General features: G+C 41.3%; 1 non-coding gene across 1 annotated transcript; it reads right to left on the reverse strand.

Annotated features, from left to right (window-relative positions):
• Positions 1-10,461: 10,461 nt before the first annotated feature.
• On the reverse strand, positions 10,462-10,535 carry trnan-guu (transfer RNA asparagine (anticodon GUU)). The gene has a single exon. It is a non-coding gene; the product is annotated as a tRNA-Asn (tRNA).
• Positions 10,536-17,347: the final 6,812 nt, after the last annotated feature.

Consider the following 17,347-nt stretch of genomic DNA (forward strand, 5'->3'; position numbering starts at 1 on the left):
ATCACTGTCGCAATATTTTGAGGTTCGTAGCATCTTTTACTACATTACTGTCAGAATCACTTTGAGGTTTTTCGAAACACTTACTACATTACTGTAAGCATCACTGAGTTGATTAGCAACTATCACTACATTACTGTTAGCATCATTTTGAGTTCATTAGCAATTCTTCTGACATCACTGTCGCAATATTTTGAGGTTCGTAGCAACTTTTACTACATTACTGTCGCATTATTTTGAGGTTCGTAGCAACATTTACTACATGACTGTAAGCATCACTTTGAGGTTATTCGCAAGTTTCACTCCATTACTGTTAGCATCATTTTGAGTTCATTAGCAATTCTTACTACATCACTGTCGCATCATTTTGAGATCAGTAGCATTTCTTCCGACATCACTGTTGCAATATTTTGAGTTTCGTAGCAACTCTTACTACATTACTGTTGCATTATTTTAAGGTTCATAGCAACTCTTACTACATTACTGTCAGCATCACTTTGAGTTCATTCGCAACTATCACTACATTACTGTTAGCATCATTTAGAGTTGTTGAGCAATTCTCACGACATCACTGTCGCAATATTTTGAGGTTCGTAGCAACTTTTACTACATTACTGTCGCATTATTTTGAGGTTCGTAGCAACTTTTACTACATTACTGTCGCATTATTTTGAGGTTCGTAGCAACACTTACTACATGACTGTCAGCATCACTTTGAGGTTAATCGAAAGTTTAACTCCATTACTGTTAGCATCATCTTGAGTTCATGAGCAATTCTTCCGACATCACTGTCGCAATATTTTGAGGTTCGTAGCAACTCTTACTACATTATTGTTGCATTATTTTAAGGTTCGTAGCAACTCATACTACATTACTGTCAGCATCACTTTGAGTTTATTAGCAACTATCACTACATTACTGTTAGCATAATTTTGAGTTGTTGAGCAATTCTCACGACATCACTGTAGCATTAAATTGAGTTCATTAGCAACTCTTATTAAATGACTGTCAGCATCACTTTGAGGTTGTTCGGAACTCTTACTACATTACTGTAAGCATCACTGAGTTTCTTAGCAACTATCACTACATTACTGTTAGCATCATCTTGAGTTCATGAGCAATTCTTCCGACATCACTGTCGCAATATTTTGAGGTTCGTAGCAACTTTTACTATATTACTGTCGCATGATTTTGAGGTTCGGAGCAACTCTTACTACATTACTGTCAGCATCACTTTGAGGTTATTCGAAAGTTTCACTCCATTACTGTTAGCATCATCTTGAGTTCATTAGCAATTCTTCCGACATCACTGTCGCAATATTTTGAGGTTCGTAGCAACTTTTACTACATTACTTTCGCATTATTTTGAGGTTATTAGCAACACTTACTACATGACTGTCAGCATCACTTTGAGGTTATTCGAAAGTTTCACTCCATTACTTTTAGCATCATTTTGAGTTCAGTAGCAATTCTTCCGACATCACTGTCGCAATATTTTGAGGTCCGTAGCAACTTTTACTATATTACTGTTGAATTATATTGAGGTTCGTAGCAACTCTTACCACATGACTTCGAGCATCACTTTGAGGTTATTCGAAACACTTACTACATTACTGTAAGCATCACTGACTTGATGAGCAACTATCACTACATTACTGTTAGCATCATTTTGAGTTCATTAGAAATTCTTCCGACATCACTGTCGCAATATTTTTAGGTTTGTAGCAACTTTTACTACATTACTGTCGCATTATTTTGAGGTTCGGATAAACTCTTACTACATGACTGTCAGCATCACTTTGAGGTTATTCGAAACACTTACTATATTACTGTAAGCATCACTGACTTGATTAGCAACTATCACTACATTACTGTTAGCATCATTTTGAGTTCATGAGCAATTCTTCCGACATCACTGTCGCAATATTTTGAGGTTCGTAGCAACTTTTACTACATTACTGTCGCATTATTTTGAGGTTCGTAGCAACTTTTACTACATTACTGTTGCATTATTTTGAGGTTCGTAGCAACACTAACTACATGACTGTAAGCATCACTTTGAGGTTATTCGAAACTTTCACTCCATCACTGTCGCATCATTTTGAGATCATTAGCAATTCTTCTGACATCACTGTCACATTATTTTGACGTTCGTAGTAACTCTTACTACATTACTGTCAGCATCACTTTGAGTTTTTTAGCAACTATCACTACATTACTGTTGGCATCATTTTGGGTTTATGAGCAATTCTCACGACATCACTGTAGCATTGAATATCAGTTCATTAGCAACTCTTACTAAATGACTGTCAGCATCACTTTGAGGTTGTTCGAAACTCTTACTACATTACTGTAAGCATCACTGACTTGATTAGCAACTATCACTACATTACTGTTAGCATCATTTTAAGTTCATGAGCAATTCTTCCGACATCACTGTCGCAATATTTTAAGGTTCGTAGCAACTTTTACTACATTACTGTCGCATTATTTTGAGGTTCGTAGCAACTCTTAGTACATGACTGTCAGCATCACTTTGAGGTTATTCGAAACACTTACTACATTACTGTAAGCATCACTGAGTTGATTAGCAACTATCACTACATTACTGTTAGCATCATTTTGAGTTCATTAGCAATTCTTCCGATATCACTGTCGCAATATTTTGAGGTTCGTAGCAACTTTTACTACATTACTGTCGCATGATTTTGAGGTTCGTAGCAACTCTTAGTACATGACTGTCAGCATCACTTTGAGGTTATTCGAAACGTTCACTCCATTACTGTTAGCATCATTTTGAGTTCATTAGCAATTCTAAATAAATCAATGTCGCATCATTTTGAGATCATTAGCAATTCTTCTGACATCACTGTCACATTATTTTGAGGTTCGTAGCAACTCTTACTACATTATTGTTGCATTATTTTAAGGTTCGTAGCAACTCTTACTACATTACTGTAAGCATCACTGAGTTGATTAGCAACTATCACTACATTACTGTTAGCATCATTTTAAGTTCATTAGCAATTCTTCTGACATCACTGTCGCATTATTTTGAGGTTCGTAGCAACTCTTAGTACATGACTGTCAGCATCACTTTGAGGTTATTCGAAACGTTCTCTCCATTACTGTTAGCATCATTTTGAGTTCATGAGCAATTCTTACTAAATCACTGTCGCATCATTTTGAGATCTTTAGCAATTCTTCTGACATCACCGTCGCATTATTTTGAGGTTCATAGCAACTCTTACTACATGACTGTCAGCATCACTTTGAGGTTATTCGAAACACTTACTACATTACTGTAAGCATCACTGAGTTGATTAGCAACTTTCACGACATTACTGGTAGCATCATTTTGAGTTCATTAGCAATTCTTCCGATATCACTGTCGCAATATTTTGAGGTTCGTAGCAACTTTTACTACATTACTGTCGCATGATTTTGAGGTTCGTAGCAACTCTTAGTACATGACTGTCAGCATCACTTTGAGGTTATTCGAAACGTTCACTCCATTACTGTTAGCATCATTTTGAGTTCATTAGCAATTCTAAATAAATCAATGTCGCATCATTTTGAGATCATTAGCAATTCTTCTGACATCACTGTCACATTATTTTGAGGTTCGTAGCAACTCTTACTACATTATTGTTGCATTATTTTAAGGTTCGTAGCAACTCTTACTACATTACTGTAAGCATCACTGAGTTGATTAGCAACTATCACTACATTACTGTTAGCATCATTTTAAGTTCATTAGCAATTCTTCTGACATCACTGTCGCATTATTTTGAGGTTCGTAGCAACTCTTAGTACATGACTGTCAGCATCACTTTGAGGTTATTCGAAACGTTCTCTCCATTACTGTTAGCATCATTTTGAGTTCATGAGCAATTCTTACTAAATCACTGTCGCATCATTTTGAGATCTTTAGCAATTCTTCTGACATCACCGTCGCATTATTTTGAGGTTCATAGCAACTCTTACTACATGACTGTCAGCATCACTTTGAGGTTATTCGAAACACTTACTACATTACTGTAAGCATCACTGAGTTGATTAGCAACTTTCACGACATTACTGGTAGCATCATTTTGAGTTCATTAGCAATTCTTCCGATATCACTGTCGCAATATTTTGAGGTTCGTAGCAACTTTTACTACATTACTGTCGCATGATTTTGAGGTTCGTAGCAACACTTACTACATGACTGTAAGCATCACTTTGAGGTTATTCGAATTTGTCACTCCATTACCATTAGAATCATTTTGAGTTCATTAGCAATTCTTACTACATCACTGTCGCATCATTTTGAGATCATTAGCAATTCTTCTGACATTACTGTCGCATTATTTTGAGGTTCGTACCAACTCTTAGTACATGACTCTCAGCATCACTTTGAGGTTATTCGAAACATTCACTCCATTACTGTTAGCATCATTTTGAGTTCATGAGCAATTCTTACTAAATCACTGTCGCATCATTTTGAGATCTTTAGCATTTCTTCTGACATCGCTGTCGCATTATTTTGAGGTTCGTAGCAACTCTTACTACATTATTGTTGCATTATTTTAAGGTTCGTAGCAACTCTTACTACATTACTGTCAGCATCACTTTGAGTTTTTTAGCAACTATCACTACATTAGTATTTTCATTATTTGAGTTTATGAGCAATTCTCACGACATCACTGTAGCATCATTTTGAGTTCATTAGCAATTCTTACTACATCACTGTCGCATCATTTTGAGATCATTAGCAATTCTTCCGACATCACTGTCGCATTATTTTGAGGTTCATAGCAACTCTTAGTACAAGACTGTCAGCATCACTTTGAGGTTATTCGAAACGTTCACTCCATTACTGTTAGCATCATTTTGAGTTCATTAGCAATTCTTCCGACATCACTGTCGCAATATTTTGAGGTTCGTAGCAACTTTTACTACATTACTGTCGCTTTATTTTGAGGTTCGTAGCAACTCTTACTACATGACTGTCAGCATCACTTTGAGGTTATTTGAAACACTTACTACATTACTGTAAGCATCACTGAGTTGATTAGCAACTATCACTACATTACTGTTAGCATCATTTTGAGTTCATTAGCAATTCTTCCGACATCACTGTCGCAATATTTTGAGGTTCGTAGCAACTCTTACTACATTACTGTCAGCATCACTTTGATTTTATTAGCAAGTATCACTAAATTACTGGAATCATCACTGAGTTTCTTAGCAACTATCACTACATTACTGTTAGCATCATCTTGAGTTCATTAGCAATTCTTCCGACATCACTGTCGCAATATTTTGAGGTTCGAAGCAACTTGTACTACATTACTGTCGCATTATTTTGAGGTTCGTAGCAACACTTACTACATTACTGTCAGCATCACTTTGAGGTTATTCGAAAGTTTCACTCCATTACTGTTAGATTCGTAGTAAGAGTTTCGAACAACCTCAAAGTGATGCTGACACTCATGTAGTGACAGTTGCTTCTAACCTCAAAATGATGCTAACAGTAATGTAGTGATAGTTTCTAATAAACTCAGTGATGCTGACAGTCATGTAGTAGGAGTTGCTATGAACCTCAAAATAATGCAACAGTAAAGTAGTAAAAGTTGCTTCGAACCTCAAAATAATGCGACAGTGATGTCAGAAGAATTGGTAATGATCTCAAACTGATGGGACAGTGATGTCGTAGGAATTGCTCATGAACTCAAAATGATGCTAACAGTAATGTAGTGATAGTTGCTAATTAACTCAGTGATGCTTTCAGTAATGTAGTAAATGTTTCGAACAACCTCAAAGTGATGCTGACAGTCATGTAGTAAGAGTTGCTAATGAACTCAAAATGATGCTAACAGTAATGGAGTGAAAGTTTCGAATTACCTCAAAGTGATGCTGACAGAAATGTAGTAAAAGTTGCTACGAACCTCAAAATATTGCGACAGTGATTTCGGAAGAATTGCTAATGAACTCAAAATGATGCTCACAGTAATGTAGTGATAGTTGCTCATTAACTCAGTGATGCTTACAGTAATGTAGTAATTGTTTCGAACAACCTCAAAGTGATGCTGACAGTCATGTAGTAAGAGTTGCTACGAACCTCAAAATAATGCGACAGTGATGTCAGAAGAATTGCTAAAGATCTCAAAATGATGCGACAGTGATTTAGTAAGAATTGCTAATGAACTCAAAATGATGCGACAGTAATGTAATAAAAGTTGCTACGAACCTAAAAATATTGCGACAGTGATGTCGGAAGAATTGCTAATGAACTCAAGATGATGCTAACAGTAATGTAGTGATAGTTGCTAAGAAACTCAGTGATGCTGACAGTAATGTAGTAAGAGTTTCGAACAACCTCAAAGTGATGCTGACAGTCATTAAGTAAGAGTTGCTACGAACCTCAATTTAATGCTACAGTGATGTCGTAAGAATTGCTGATAAACTCAAAATGATGCGAACAGTAATGTAGAGATAGTTGCTAATAAACTCAAAGTGATGCTGACAGTAATGTAGTAAGAGTTGCTACGAACCTTTTAATAATGCAACAGTAATGTAGTAAAAGTTGCTACGAACCTCAAAATATTGCTACAGTGATGTCGGAAGAATTACTAATGAACGCAAAATGATGCTAACAGTAATGGAGTGATAGTTGCTAATAAACTCAGTGATGCTTACAGTAATGTAGTAAGAGTTTCGAACAACCTCAAAGTGATGCTGACAGTCATGTAGTAAGAGTTGCTACGAACATCAAAATGATGCTAATAGTAATGTAGTGATAGTTGCTAATAAAGTTAAAGTGATGCTGACAGTAATGTAGTAAGAGTTGCTACGAACCTTAAAATAATGCAACAGTAAAGTAGTAAGAGTTGCTTTGAACCTCAAAATAATGCGACAGTGATGTCAGAAGAATTGCTAAAGATCTCAAAATAATGCGACAGTGATGTCAGAAGAATTGGTAATGATCTCAAACTGATGGGACAGTGATGTCGTAAGAATTGCTAATGAACTCAACATGATGCTAACAGTAATGTAGTGATAGTTGCTAATCAACTCAGTGATGCTTACAGTAATGTAGTAAGAGTTTCGAACAACCTCAAAGTGATGCTGACAGTAATGTAGTAAGAGTTGCGAATGAACTCAATTTAATGCTACAGTGATGTCGTGAGAATTGCTAAAGATCTCAAAATAATGCGACAGTGATGTCAGAAGAATTGGTAATGATCTCAAACTGATGGGACAGTGATGTCGTAAGAATTGCTAATAAACTCAAAATGATGCTGACAGTAATGTATGTGTAGGTTCTCATTCATCCAGGTCATCGTAGATCGAAGCGAAGTAAAATCTGGTCAACTGGACGTAAGTTTATCTTGAAGACGTTTCACCTCTCATCCGAGAGGCTTCTTCAGTTCTAGTGAAGAGTGTGGAAACTCCAGCTTATAAACCTATGTGGGAGTGGTCAGTGCTATTGTGGTGGAAACGACCCTCCCGAGACTCACCTGGCCTCCCCAAACGACATTTGTTGTGAGGTGTCAGGGATTTTCAGGGGTGGTCGTTAGGGAGTTTCACCGACCACTCAGATGCTAATGGGCTGTGCTGGCATCAGCCGTTCCACATGGGTCTTTCAGCTGAGCTCTTTGGGGAAGTTTTGAAAGGACTTGGTTGTAAATAGGTGAAAGGAAATGTCGCAGTCCACCTCCTCTGTTCAAAGATGGTTTCTCTATCCTGACGTGGATGGCTTCTTTAACTCCTCTTTCAAACCATCTGTCCTCTCTGTCGGGGATTTGGACATGGTCGTCCTGGAAGGAGTGGCTTTCCTCCTTGAGGTGGAGGAAAACCGCTGAGTCCTGTCCTCCAGAGTTGGCTCTTCTATGTTGGGCCATGCGCTTGTTGAGGGGCTGTTTGGTTTCCCCTATGTAGAGATCCGTGCAGGCCTCACTGCATCTGACAGCGTATAACAGATTGCTTTTCTGGCTGTGAGGGGTGGGTTTCTCCTTGTTCTGATCCAGAAACTCAACAGCTTCTATCATTGATTTGACAGGAAATGTTGATGACACACTGGGATTTTTGTTCTCCTGCTGTCACTGTCAAGTGCAGCTTAACATGAGAGGTAGCAGGATCATTCATGTGTTCATGTTTCCAGCAGACAAGGAGGGAACCTGGGAGGACTTCAGTGACTTTGATCACTGGTTCTCACTTCATCTTCTCAGTATAAAGTTCAAAGCGAGCCGGCCAGGAGTTGAACCTAGAATCTTCTGATCCGTAGTCAGACTCGTTATCCATTGCGCCACCAGCCCTGTGAAGAAGCTGCTGTGTTCATGTGTCCTTGCTGTTACAGAAAAGCCCAACAAGGTGGTGGCATTTTCAGGGGACACAATGGTGCAGTGGTCAGCACTGTGGCCTCCCAGCAAGAAGGTTCAGCTCTCCTCCTATTTGGTTGCTAGGAACCTGAATCAGGCCTCAGTGGAGCCGTGCTGCTGAGGCTGAGTGAGGCTGAGTGAGGGACTGAGCAGGAGCCAGCAGGTCCAAGCAGGTTCAGGCAAACTCCCCTCGGTCCACCAACATCAAAGCAGAGGAACTGAGTTCATCTAACAAAATGATTCATATCATCTCCTCTTGGAATGTTCTGGAACTACAAGTACACTTAAAATGGCCGACTTATGACCATAGAAGGAACTTTGAAGTAGATTTGATTTATTTAAGTCAGTCACAGTCATTTTTTTCAAGAACTTAGTTCAGGTAACTTGATTGTTTTACTAAGATGAGCTTTAATGTTAAAACATTGAAACAAGACCTTCATGTATTTATGATGACATCACCAATAGGAGCCTTCCCAGTCTGTCAGGGGGTAGAGTTCAGTCACCACCAATGACATCAGAGTCAGAGTTTAGACATCAAAGACAGACATTAAAGCCTCTCTTATTAAAAAAAATTAAAGTGTTATATCTTTGAAAATATACTGCAATACATGAAATACTATATTTCCATGGATGGTAACCTCGTTCTTATATTCTTTAATATACTGCAATAGTAATGGACCCTCTATGACACTGTAGTGATGAATCTATCAAGGAGTACAAATGATTAGAATCAGAATTTTGAAGTCAAGTTTGAGATCAGTTTGATCCTCTCTCTCTCTCCCTCCCTCTATCTCTCTCTCCCTCCCTCCCTCTCTCTCCCTCCCTCCCACCCTCTCTCTCTCTCTCTCCCTCCCTCCCACCCTCTCTCTCTCTCCCTCCCTCTATCTCTCTCCCTCCCTCTATCTCTCTCTCCCTCTCCCTCTCTCTCTCCCTCCCTCTATCTCTCTCTCCCTCTCTCTCTCTCTCTGTCTCTCTCTCTCCCTCTCTCTCTCCCCCCCCTCTCTGTCCCCCCCCCTCTCTCTCTCAGGAGCTTTTAAATGAATATTTTAATAAAACAGAACAGGAGACTGAAGAGTGATCACTCAAACCCACAAGCTGAATGGGACATCTCTTAAAAAATTGAACCACTGAGTAAAACCATAGAAGCGCTCCTGTCTAGTTGGTGCTAACAAGTTAGCTGTTGAGTGAGTCCAGCTGTGCTGTCTAGGAATCCTGGTCAAAAGCCTCCACACATCAAACAGCTGGTGTGTTGGTGGATCTGTGGATCCTGCTGGAAGAAGCAGGGTGGAGCTCTGAATGGTTCCTGTCTCAAAGAGCTTCTCTGTGCAGCTCCCATCAGCTCCTAAAAACAGGAAACCAGCAGATTCACTGTTGAACGGTGGCATTAAAATGTCTCAAAAGCTGTCCTGTCCACCATTTGTTGGTGCAAAGACATTTAAAAACACAAGTTGAACATTTTCCAAAGTTGCTCTCACCGTCTTTCAAACACCTGGAATGATTTCCTCCAAATCAAAAGAAACTGGTGAAAAAAACAACAACAAAAACTCCTGGAGAATCAAACTCCACCCTCTGCTCCAACTGGACTTGGGACTTCAAATGACCCCCATTAAAAGCCTGCCTGCATCCCCATTCACTGACTGTTGTGCTGTGGGTCTCCTGGACAAACATGGCAGGATCCTCTTGATCTCCAGGAGAATAAAAGAGGGAACCCTAGAAAACAAGTCAGCGTGAAAGAGGAGCAGATTTTAAAACTCCTCATCATTTCCACCTCCAGGAGTGAAGCCTCCAAGGACCCAAGAGGCTCCAGCTGGCAGAGCTCTCACTGGTTTCTCCACCACCTCGCTAACCTGAGCTGGAGCATCTGAGAACCAAACAGTGACCCCCTTCACTCCAGAGCCCACTCCACAAACTCTGAGCCCCCACTTTACCCACAGCCAGCAGGCCTCCTCAACACTGCATGACACACGACGACTAAATTTAACACTGAAGCGTCTCATCAAGAGATCTGTCACATGAGTCTGCTGTGGAGGGTCAGTCTGTCCGTCCACATTCAGATCATTAACGCAGCAACTCCTAAGCACCAGTAGAGCCTGTTCATCGTCCCTGGGTGGGCTCGAACCACCAGCCTCTCGGTTAACAGCCGAGCGCGCTGACCAATTGCGCCACAGAGACTCTGAGTCTCCTGCTTTTCATGAAGAGTTTTCAGGCTAAATTCAGTGTGTGAGGTCCACACTGCACATTTGAGGGACCATGAAGGACAGAGGAGAGTCTGACTGTCATGGTGAAAGCCTTCAGCACTAGAACTGAAACAGCCCCACCATCTTAACCCCCCCAGACCAAACAGGCTTCATCAGAAACAGACCCCCCTCCTAGAACATCCAGAGATCATCAGTCTGATTAATAGAACATGACAAACAATCAAGAACATGTTATTGTTTGATCAGAAGCTGAAACAATGTTTCTATGTTTGTCTGTTCTGGTCTGAATGAAAGAGGAGGTTTTCTTGGTCATGTGACGTGGGTGAGAGTTCAACTAGAACTTCCTGCTTCAACAGGATTTTAGTTTGTTGGGATTTTGTCAAAGCCACCAACCAAACCTCTGAGTGGTGCAGATGTCTGCTGCCTCCTCAGAGCAGACTGGAGCTCAGCCTCACTCACCTGTGGGAGCCCCAGCACAGCCACCGTGTGATGGAGTTTCAGTTCAGGCTCCAAGGTCCTGGATTGAATTGGTGTTTTGTGTTTTTAGGCCTCCTGGCACCATCAATGGTAGAGCAGAGTGGTGCAGAGGAAGCGTGCTGGGCCCAGAGGTCGATGGATCGAAACCATCCTCTGCTAAAAGAACAAAATAAAATGAACCTGTGTTTTTAGAAATGTGTGTCTGTTAAAAAGAGGTTCATAAGGATTTTGTCTTCCTCCACAATCACCAACCATTGTGAGAGTTAACAACAGTCCACTTTCTGACTGAAGCAAAAGTAGACTTCAAAAGGTTTTTCTGATTCAACATAGCAGCTAAATTTCCATTTCCATTTCCTGAACAGGACAGGTTAAAAAAAGGGAACGTCATGACTTCCTCTGTATGTTAGAATATGAACGACTAAAAATGTTCATGCCCAGTTTTAAGTTAGAATTAAACAGAAAATACAAAACTCTTCCCTCTTCAATCCTGTCACTCAGTGTTGTAAACTGTTTCAAACAAATTCTACTGTTCAACAGTTCAAGTGTTTCTAATGAAGCTGAATGTTCTCCTCTACTTTCCTCAATTGGGTTTCTTTCATGTCCTCCTGAGATCAAAGACAGAATTCTAGGTACAAATAAAGACACCATCAAAGCCTCCTGATGACATCATCAATTCTGTCTTTGATCTGTGTCTGTCCAGCCGGTCCTGAGTGGATCCAACAGTTTCCCATGGGTGACTCTGTCGTGGTCTCTCTCCTGCTGTCTCCAACTCTCAGAGTGCTTCTACTGGTTTCTCTCCATCGTCCCTGTTGCTAGGCAGAGCACTGGTGAGGACTGAGGCCAGTGATGTCATCACCTCCAGCTGAGACCTGCCAGGTGGTCCTGCTTCATTCAACTCTGCTGCCTCTGCCACTGCCCTGACTGGTGAGGCTGACAGCAGGTTCTCTCTCATCTAAACTCTCTGTTTACAATGGAGGCTGAAATCCTTGTGATTGGTGGTTCAATCATCAGGTCAGTTGAACTCCCAGGAGCCATCACCTGCTGTCTTCCTGGTGCCAAAGTTGTGGACATTATTGAACGTCTCCAGGACTCATCGATCTCCACCCCTCCTGCAGGTTCTCCCTGTCTCTGTGTGGGTTCTCTCTGGTACTCCAGCTTCCTCCCAAAGTCCAAAGACATCAAGAGGGTAGTGGTTACCTGGACACTCTAAATGACTGTGAGTGTGTGAATGGTTGTCTGTCTGTGTGTGTTGGTCCTGGGATGGACTGGTGACCCATCAAGGGTGAACCCAGGGCTGGACTGGCCATCTGGCCGATGCACATCTTTGGGCCGGCCCATAACTGTCATAATTTTTTTTTCAAAAGTGTATAGTTTTTAATCGACCGTAACGGTATCGGAGACGCGAAACGCGGCCCATTGGTTGATTTTCTTGAAGGACATTGGGCTCGTCCAATGAAATCTCTCCGCTCTCTCTCTTTCTCTTAGTCAAGCCATGCTGTTGCAATGGAAGTGGAGGAGTCAGATCAGACAGTTGGAGACTATTTTAGTCGCCCTTCTTCCACACAGAGGACTGATTTTTTAAAGTTTCATCCTCAACAAGATTCCATAAACCCTGTTGTCCAGAGGCTCTTCGTTAGAACGGACGGCACGACGTGGAAATGGCTGACTTATTGTGGTCAACGTCATGCTTTGTTTTGTTTTGTTTGCCCTGCTTTTAGCAAGCCCAGTGATCCAAGTGTCTTCATTAGAGGCCTGACAGACTGGAGGCATGTGCACCAAAGAGTAGAGGAGCATGAGAGAGGCATGGCACAGAGGCAGTGTGCTGAGGCCTATTTTTGAAACTGCTCCAGAGCAAGACTGGCCACCTCCTTGAGGGAAGACAGCTGACAGGACACCGTGAGCAGGTTAAGAAGCAGGGCTGGACTGGGACCAAAAAATGGCCCTGGCACTTTTCATCCCTGGCAGCCCTCCATGGTTATTTACACGATATGTGTAAGCACACGCCATACCAGAGGATGTATGCGCACATTTTGAAGTTTCAAAAATTAAAATAAAGTGCAGTATTCTACATGGAAGACAGTAACCATGTTAAAAGAGTGATACTCTTTCACTACTCAGAGACCTTCTTCTTCCACTACACGTTCCAACACCTGACGTCTCTTCTTCCCAGTCCAGCCCTGGAAAGAACGCGTCGAGTTTTGGAAATTCGTCTGCTTTTCTTCTCGGTGTCTCTTTTTCGGCTCCTCCTTTCTCCTTCCTCTTACTGGGCAACATTCTTCATGGCTTCTGACTGCAAGGCGGCCGCTGAGTGGTGGCACTACAACTGGATGGGTCTGTTTCTCATTTGAACACAAAAACAAACTAACCGCTGTTTCTGCGTTTTTACCAGAAATATATATTTTGAAATGCCTGCTCACACCGGCCCATCCGGCTACATCCACCAAACTTTACACACATAATATAATATAATAATATAATATAATAACCCTAAACACAAGCCCCAAAGCAGTAGTTGTTTTGTTTTTCTTCATAAAGGAGGTGCACTGTCATGACTACGATATCTCTGGCAACAAACATGGAAGGGGCTTTGGGGTCTTGTGTTTCAGCTCTGTAACTTCTGGATGGCTGAAAATGTGAGAATCAGTCCTCTCACTGACATCAACCATTGGTGTGACTTTTGGTGGCTTCAGCTCAAATGAAACCAGGGAAGAGGGGCCAGACTTTGAGGAGCCCATTAGGGTTAGTGGATGCCCCGGGACCGTGCTTGGGCCCCTTAGCACCTAGATGGCTGAAATTCCCAGCACATGCTACTCTGGGGCATCACACTATGTGTGTAAAGTTTGGTGGATGTAGCCCAAGTAGAAACACCAGAACCCAGATTTGATCCTCAATTCTGCTCCAAAAGGCTCTCGGAGTGCAGAAGTCCCAGACCCTGATTTTGCCCAGTTTCACAAGGGGATAGTTTTTTCTCTTTGAACCTAGGAAGTTGAAATTTGAGTGTGTTGTTCTGTTCTCGAAGGATCGCATCTGTGCTGGTTTGACCCCCCTAAGTCCTTTCTGCTGTCCGTAAAGGGCGTGGCAAAGTCCAGTAAAGTCTTTAAATGAAGCATCATAACTGGTCAAAGTTGCTCCAAATGAGATGAGCTTTCTGGGAGGAGTTCACACCTCTGCCAGAAACCAATATTTAAAACTTTGAAGCCCCACCTCCTTCCTGAAGCCACTTCCTGTTTGGGAGGGGGTTCTAGAATTATTCCACCAGATTAGGATTTCATAAAGTTTCAGGTCTGTACCCACTGGAGAGGCCAATGAGAGCAAAAGAGCAACAGGGTCAAAGGTCAACAGGCCTCGTGTCTCAGCCAGGCCTCAAAGGGTTAAGTGAGCCTTTTGGAGCTCCTTTGAAAAAAGGCCTGACACCAATCTTGTTCAGGACCAACATGAAGAAGGATCTTTGGAACATTTTCACATCTTTAAGACCGCCTTGACTCCTTTTTATAGCAGGAGTCACTGAACAGCACAAAGCTGCTATTGCAGCCATCAGGCCTCATTTCTGATCAGTTATTATTGTTGAAACAAAGCTGAATATCAATTATTGATTTTTATTGTCATCATTGTGAACACCTGATGAGAGAAACACAATAAAAACATTTGAAAAGGAAGGATCAGAGTGTTGTTGTACTGCAATACTACAGTACAGCATCAGAGACATTCAGTTATTGATTGCCTGAATGATTGATTTACCCAGAAGAGGAACAGCTTTGTTGGAGCAGTAAAAATACACACATCAGAATGACAAAGTTACATTGGAAAAGAAACTACATGACATTACCAGCACAATATATGAAGAACAGTTAGGATCAATTTAACTGGCCAGATAGTTAGGATTTCTTTAATGATATCCTTGATGAACCCAGACATCAGAGTGGTTTGTTCCCCTCAATCATAAATCTGTAAATACAGCGTGAAGTGATGGAACTAAAAGGCCACCTCTGAGTGCAGGAGTGAGCCTCTGTGACGGATGTGACGTCAGCAGACCGCCATTAGTTTGAGTCATTGTTTATATTCTTAATGCTGATTGGTCGATCTATAAGGGTGACAAATGGACTTTGTAGGTAGAATAAACATCCAGAAATTAAATGAATTTGTAGATTGTCTTATTAATCAAAAGATGAAGTATTAAAAATATTTGTTTTTTTTCCTTGGAGTGAGCGACAACTACTGGATTTTCTCACAGAAGACAAACCAAACAAACAAACAAACCAAAGATTATACTCAAGAACTGAGCGAAGATTCTGAAAACAAAATGCACCCCGCCTCTCGCCCGTAGACGCTGGGATAGCAGTTGAAGAGGCCAATGACCACGAGGAAAGACAACCTGAGGCTGACGCAGCGCAGAAAAGACATCAGGCAGAACCCCTGAGAGCAGAGCTTGCTAGCATTGGTGAAGGCATGAGACTCAAGCAGGAACTCCAGAACCACTGAGAACAATTAAAGACCAACTTAAAAGAACCATGAGGTAAGAAGTTCCCCCTCAGATGTGATATTGAACACAAAGTCCCAGAAAGTAATAAAGAACTAGAGGAGCAAAAATTATCTCCTGGATACAAGTCAACACAACTGCTAGAGAACAAACTGATGACATCAATGAGTCCCTAAATAAGAGGCCACTTTGATTCTTAAGCCATGATTCAGCGCTCAGACCCTGATAAACCCTCCAGATGAGGGTTGTTCCTGATTCTCTCATGTTTGTATTCCTGCTGACCCCTGACCCTGGTAACCCTCCTGATGAAGGTTGTTCCTGATTGTCTCTTGTTTGTATTCCTGCTGACCCCTGACCCTGGTAACCCTCCTGATGAAGGTTGTTCCTGATTGTCTCTTGTTTGTATTCCTGCTGACCCCTGACCCTGGTAACCCTCCTGATGAAGGTTGTTCCTGATTGTCTCATGTTTGTATTCCTGCTGACCCCTGACCCTGGTAACCCTCCTGATGAAGGTTGTTCCTGATTGTCTCTTGTTTGTATTCCTGCTGACCCCTGACACTGGTAACCCTCCTGATGAAGGTTGTTCCTGATTGTCTCTTGTTTGTATTCCTGCTGACCCCTTACACTGGTAACCCTCCTGATGAAGGTTGTTCCTGATTGTCTCTTGTTTGTATTCCTGCTGACCCCTGACCCTGGTAACCCTCCTGATGAGGGTTGTTCCTGATTCTCTCATGTTTGTATTCCTGCTGACCCCTGACACTGGTAACCCTCCTGATGAAGGTTGTTCCTGATTCTCTCATGTTTTTATTCCTTCTGACCCCAGACCCTGATAAAACCTCCTGATGCAGGTTTCTGGTTGCTTTTGTAACCCAATCCTGGAATATCCATGTCTCTCTAGGTTCATATGGAGCAGGGGTTCGAGTGCCATCTCCACCTTAACACCAGATGTTACAGTTGATTGCAACTTTCGTTTTGGTTTGTAATTCTAAGATTGTACCACATAAAACACAAAAATACATTCATTTGAACAATAATGAACTGGGCCCTTTAAGAAAATAAAGTGTCCTCATGTGAGTTTTCTCACTTTTGTTAACCTTGAAAGTTCGTGGGCTCCAAGTCAGAGTTCCTTCAGATCAAGTGGGGTTTGATCTGTGAGTTCCAAAGCTAATAATCCCTGAGATTGAAAGTAGCAATGAGTGCATTCTTTCTACCGTAAACTGGAGCTGGTGCTAATCCAGATGCCTGGCGTGATCCTACCACAGAGCAGATGGTTCACCTGCTATTCCAGAGCATGTAGACACTGGTGTCTGGAATCAAGCTGGGTGGCTCACCATCTCTGGAATCTACTGGAATCTTGTGGACCGTCCCCACTGATCTAAAGACACAGGCTTCCAGTCTCTGTTGTGATTCATTCAGGACTGATCTCTCTTCTGTTTCTCTGTTGTTGAACAACTTTAGACCTGATGAGCAAAGCACTCAGTCCTGCTGAATGCAAGTACTTGTATGAAGATTCTCTCTAGTGGTTCAATTTCTTGAATTCAATTCTTGAATGAATTCACAGTAAAATTATTTTACTCTCACACAAAAAAAAAATACGCTCAGCATATTTTGACACAATAAGAATACCATTAAATATGAAACTGCTCCTGTTTAACCAACGTGTCAATAAAAATATCAACTATTTCACATGTTAAACATGCTTTAAATCAATAACCTCACCAGTTTTTGGTGAAATCAACATTTTTAGTGTTTAGTGTTTTAACTCAGAATAAAATAAATCACTCCATGCAAATTAATCCCCATTTTTCTCTCTTTGCATAAAATACACCATT

The sequence above is a fragment of the Aulostomus chinensis genome, chromosome 1 (genome assembly GCF_037954235.1).
Source record: "Aulostomus chinensis isolate RoL2024-O1b breed Wild chromosome 1, RoL_Achi_v1.0, whole genome shotgun sequence".
NCBI lineage: Eukaryota > Metazoa > Chordata > Actinopteri > Syngnathiformes > Aulostomidae > Aulostomus > Aulostomus chinensis.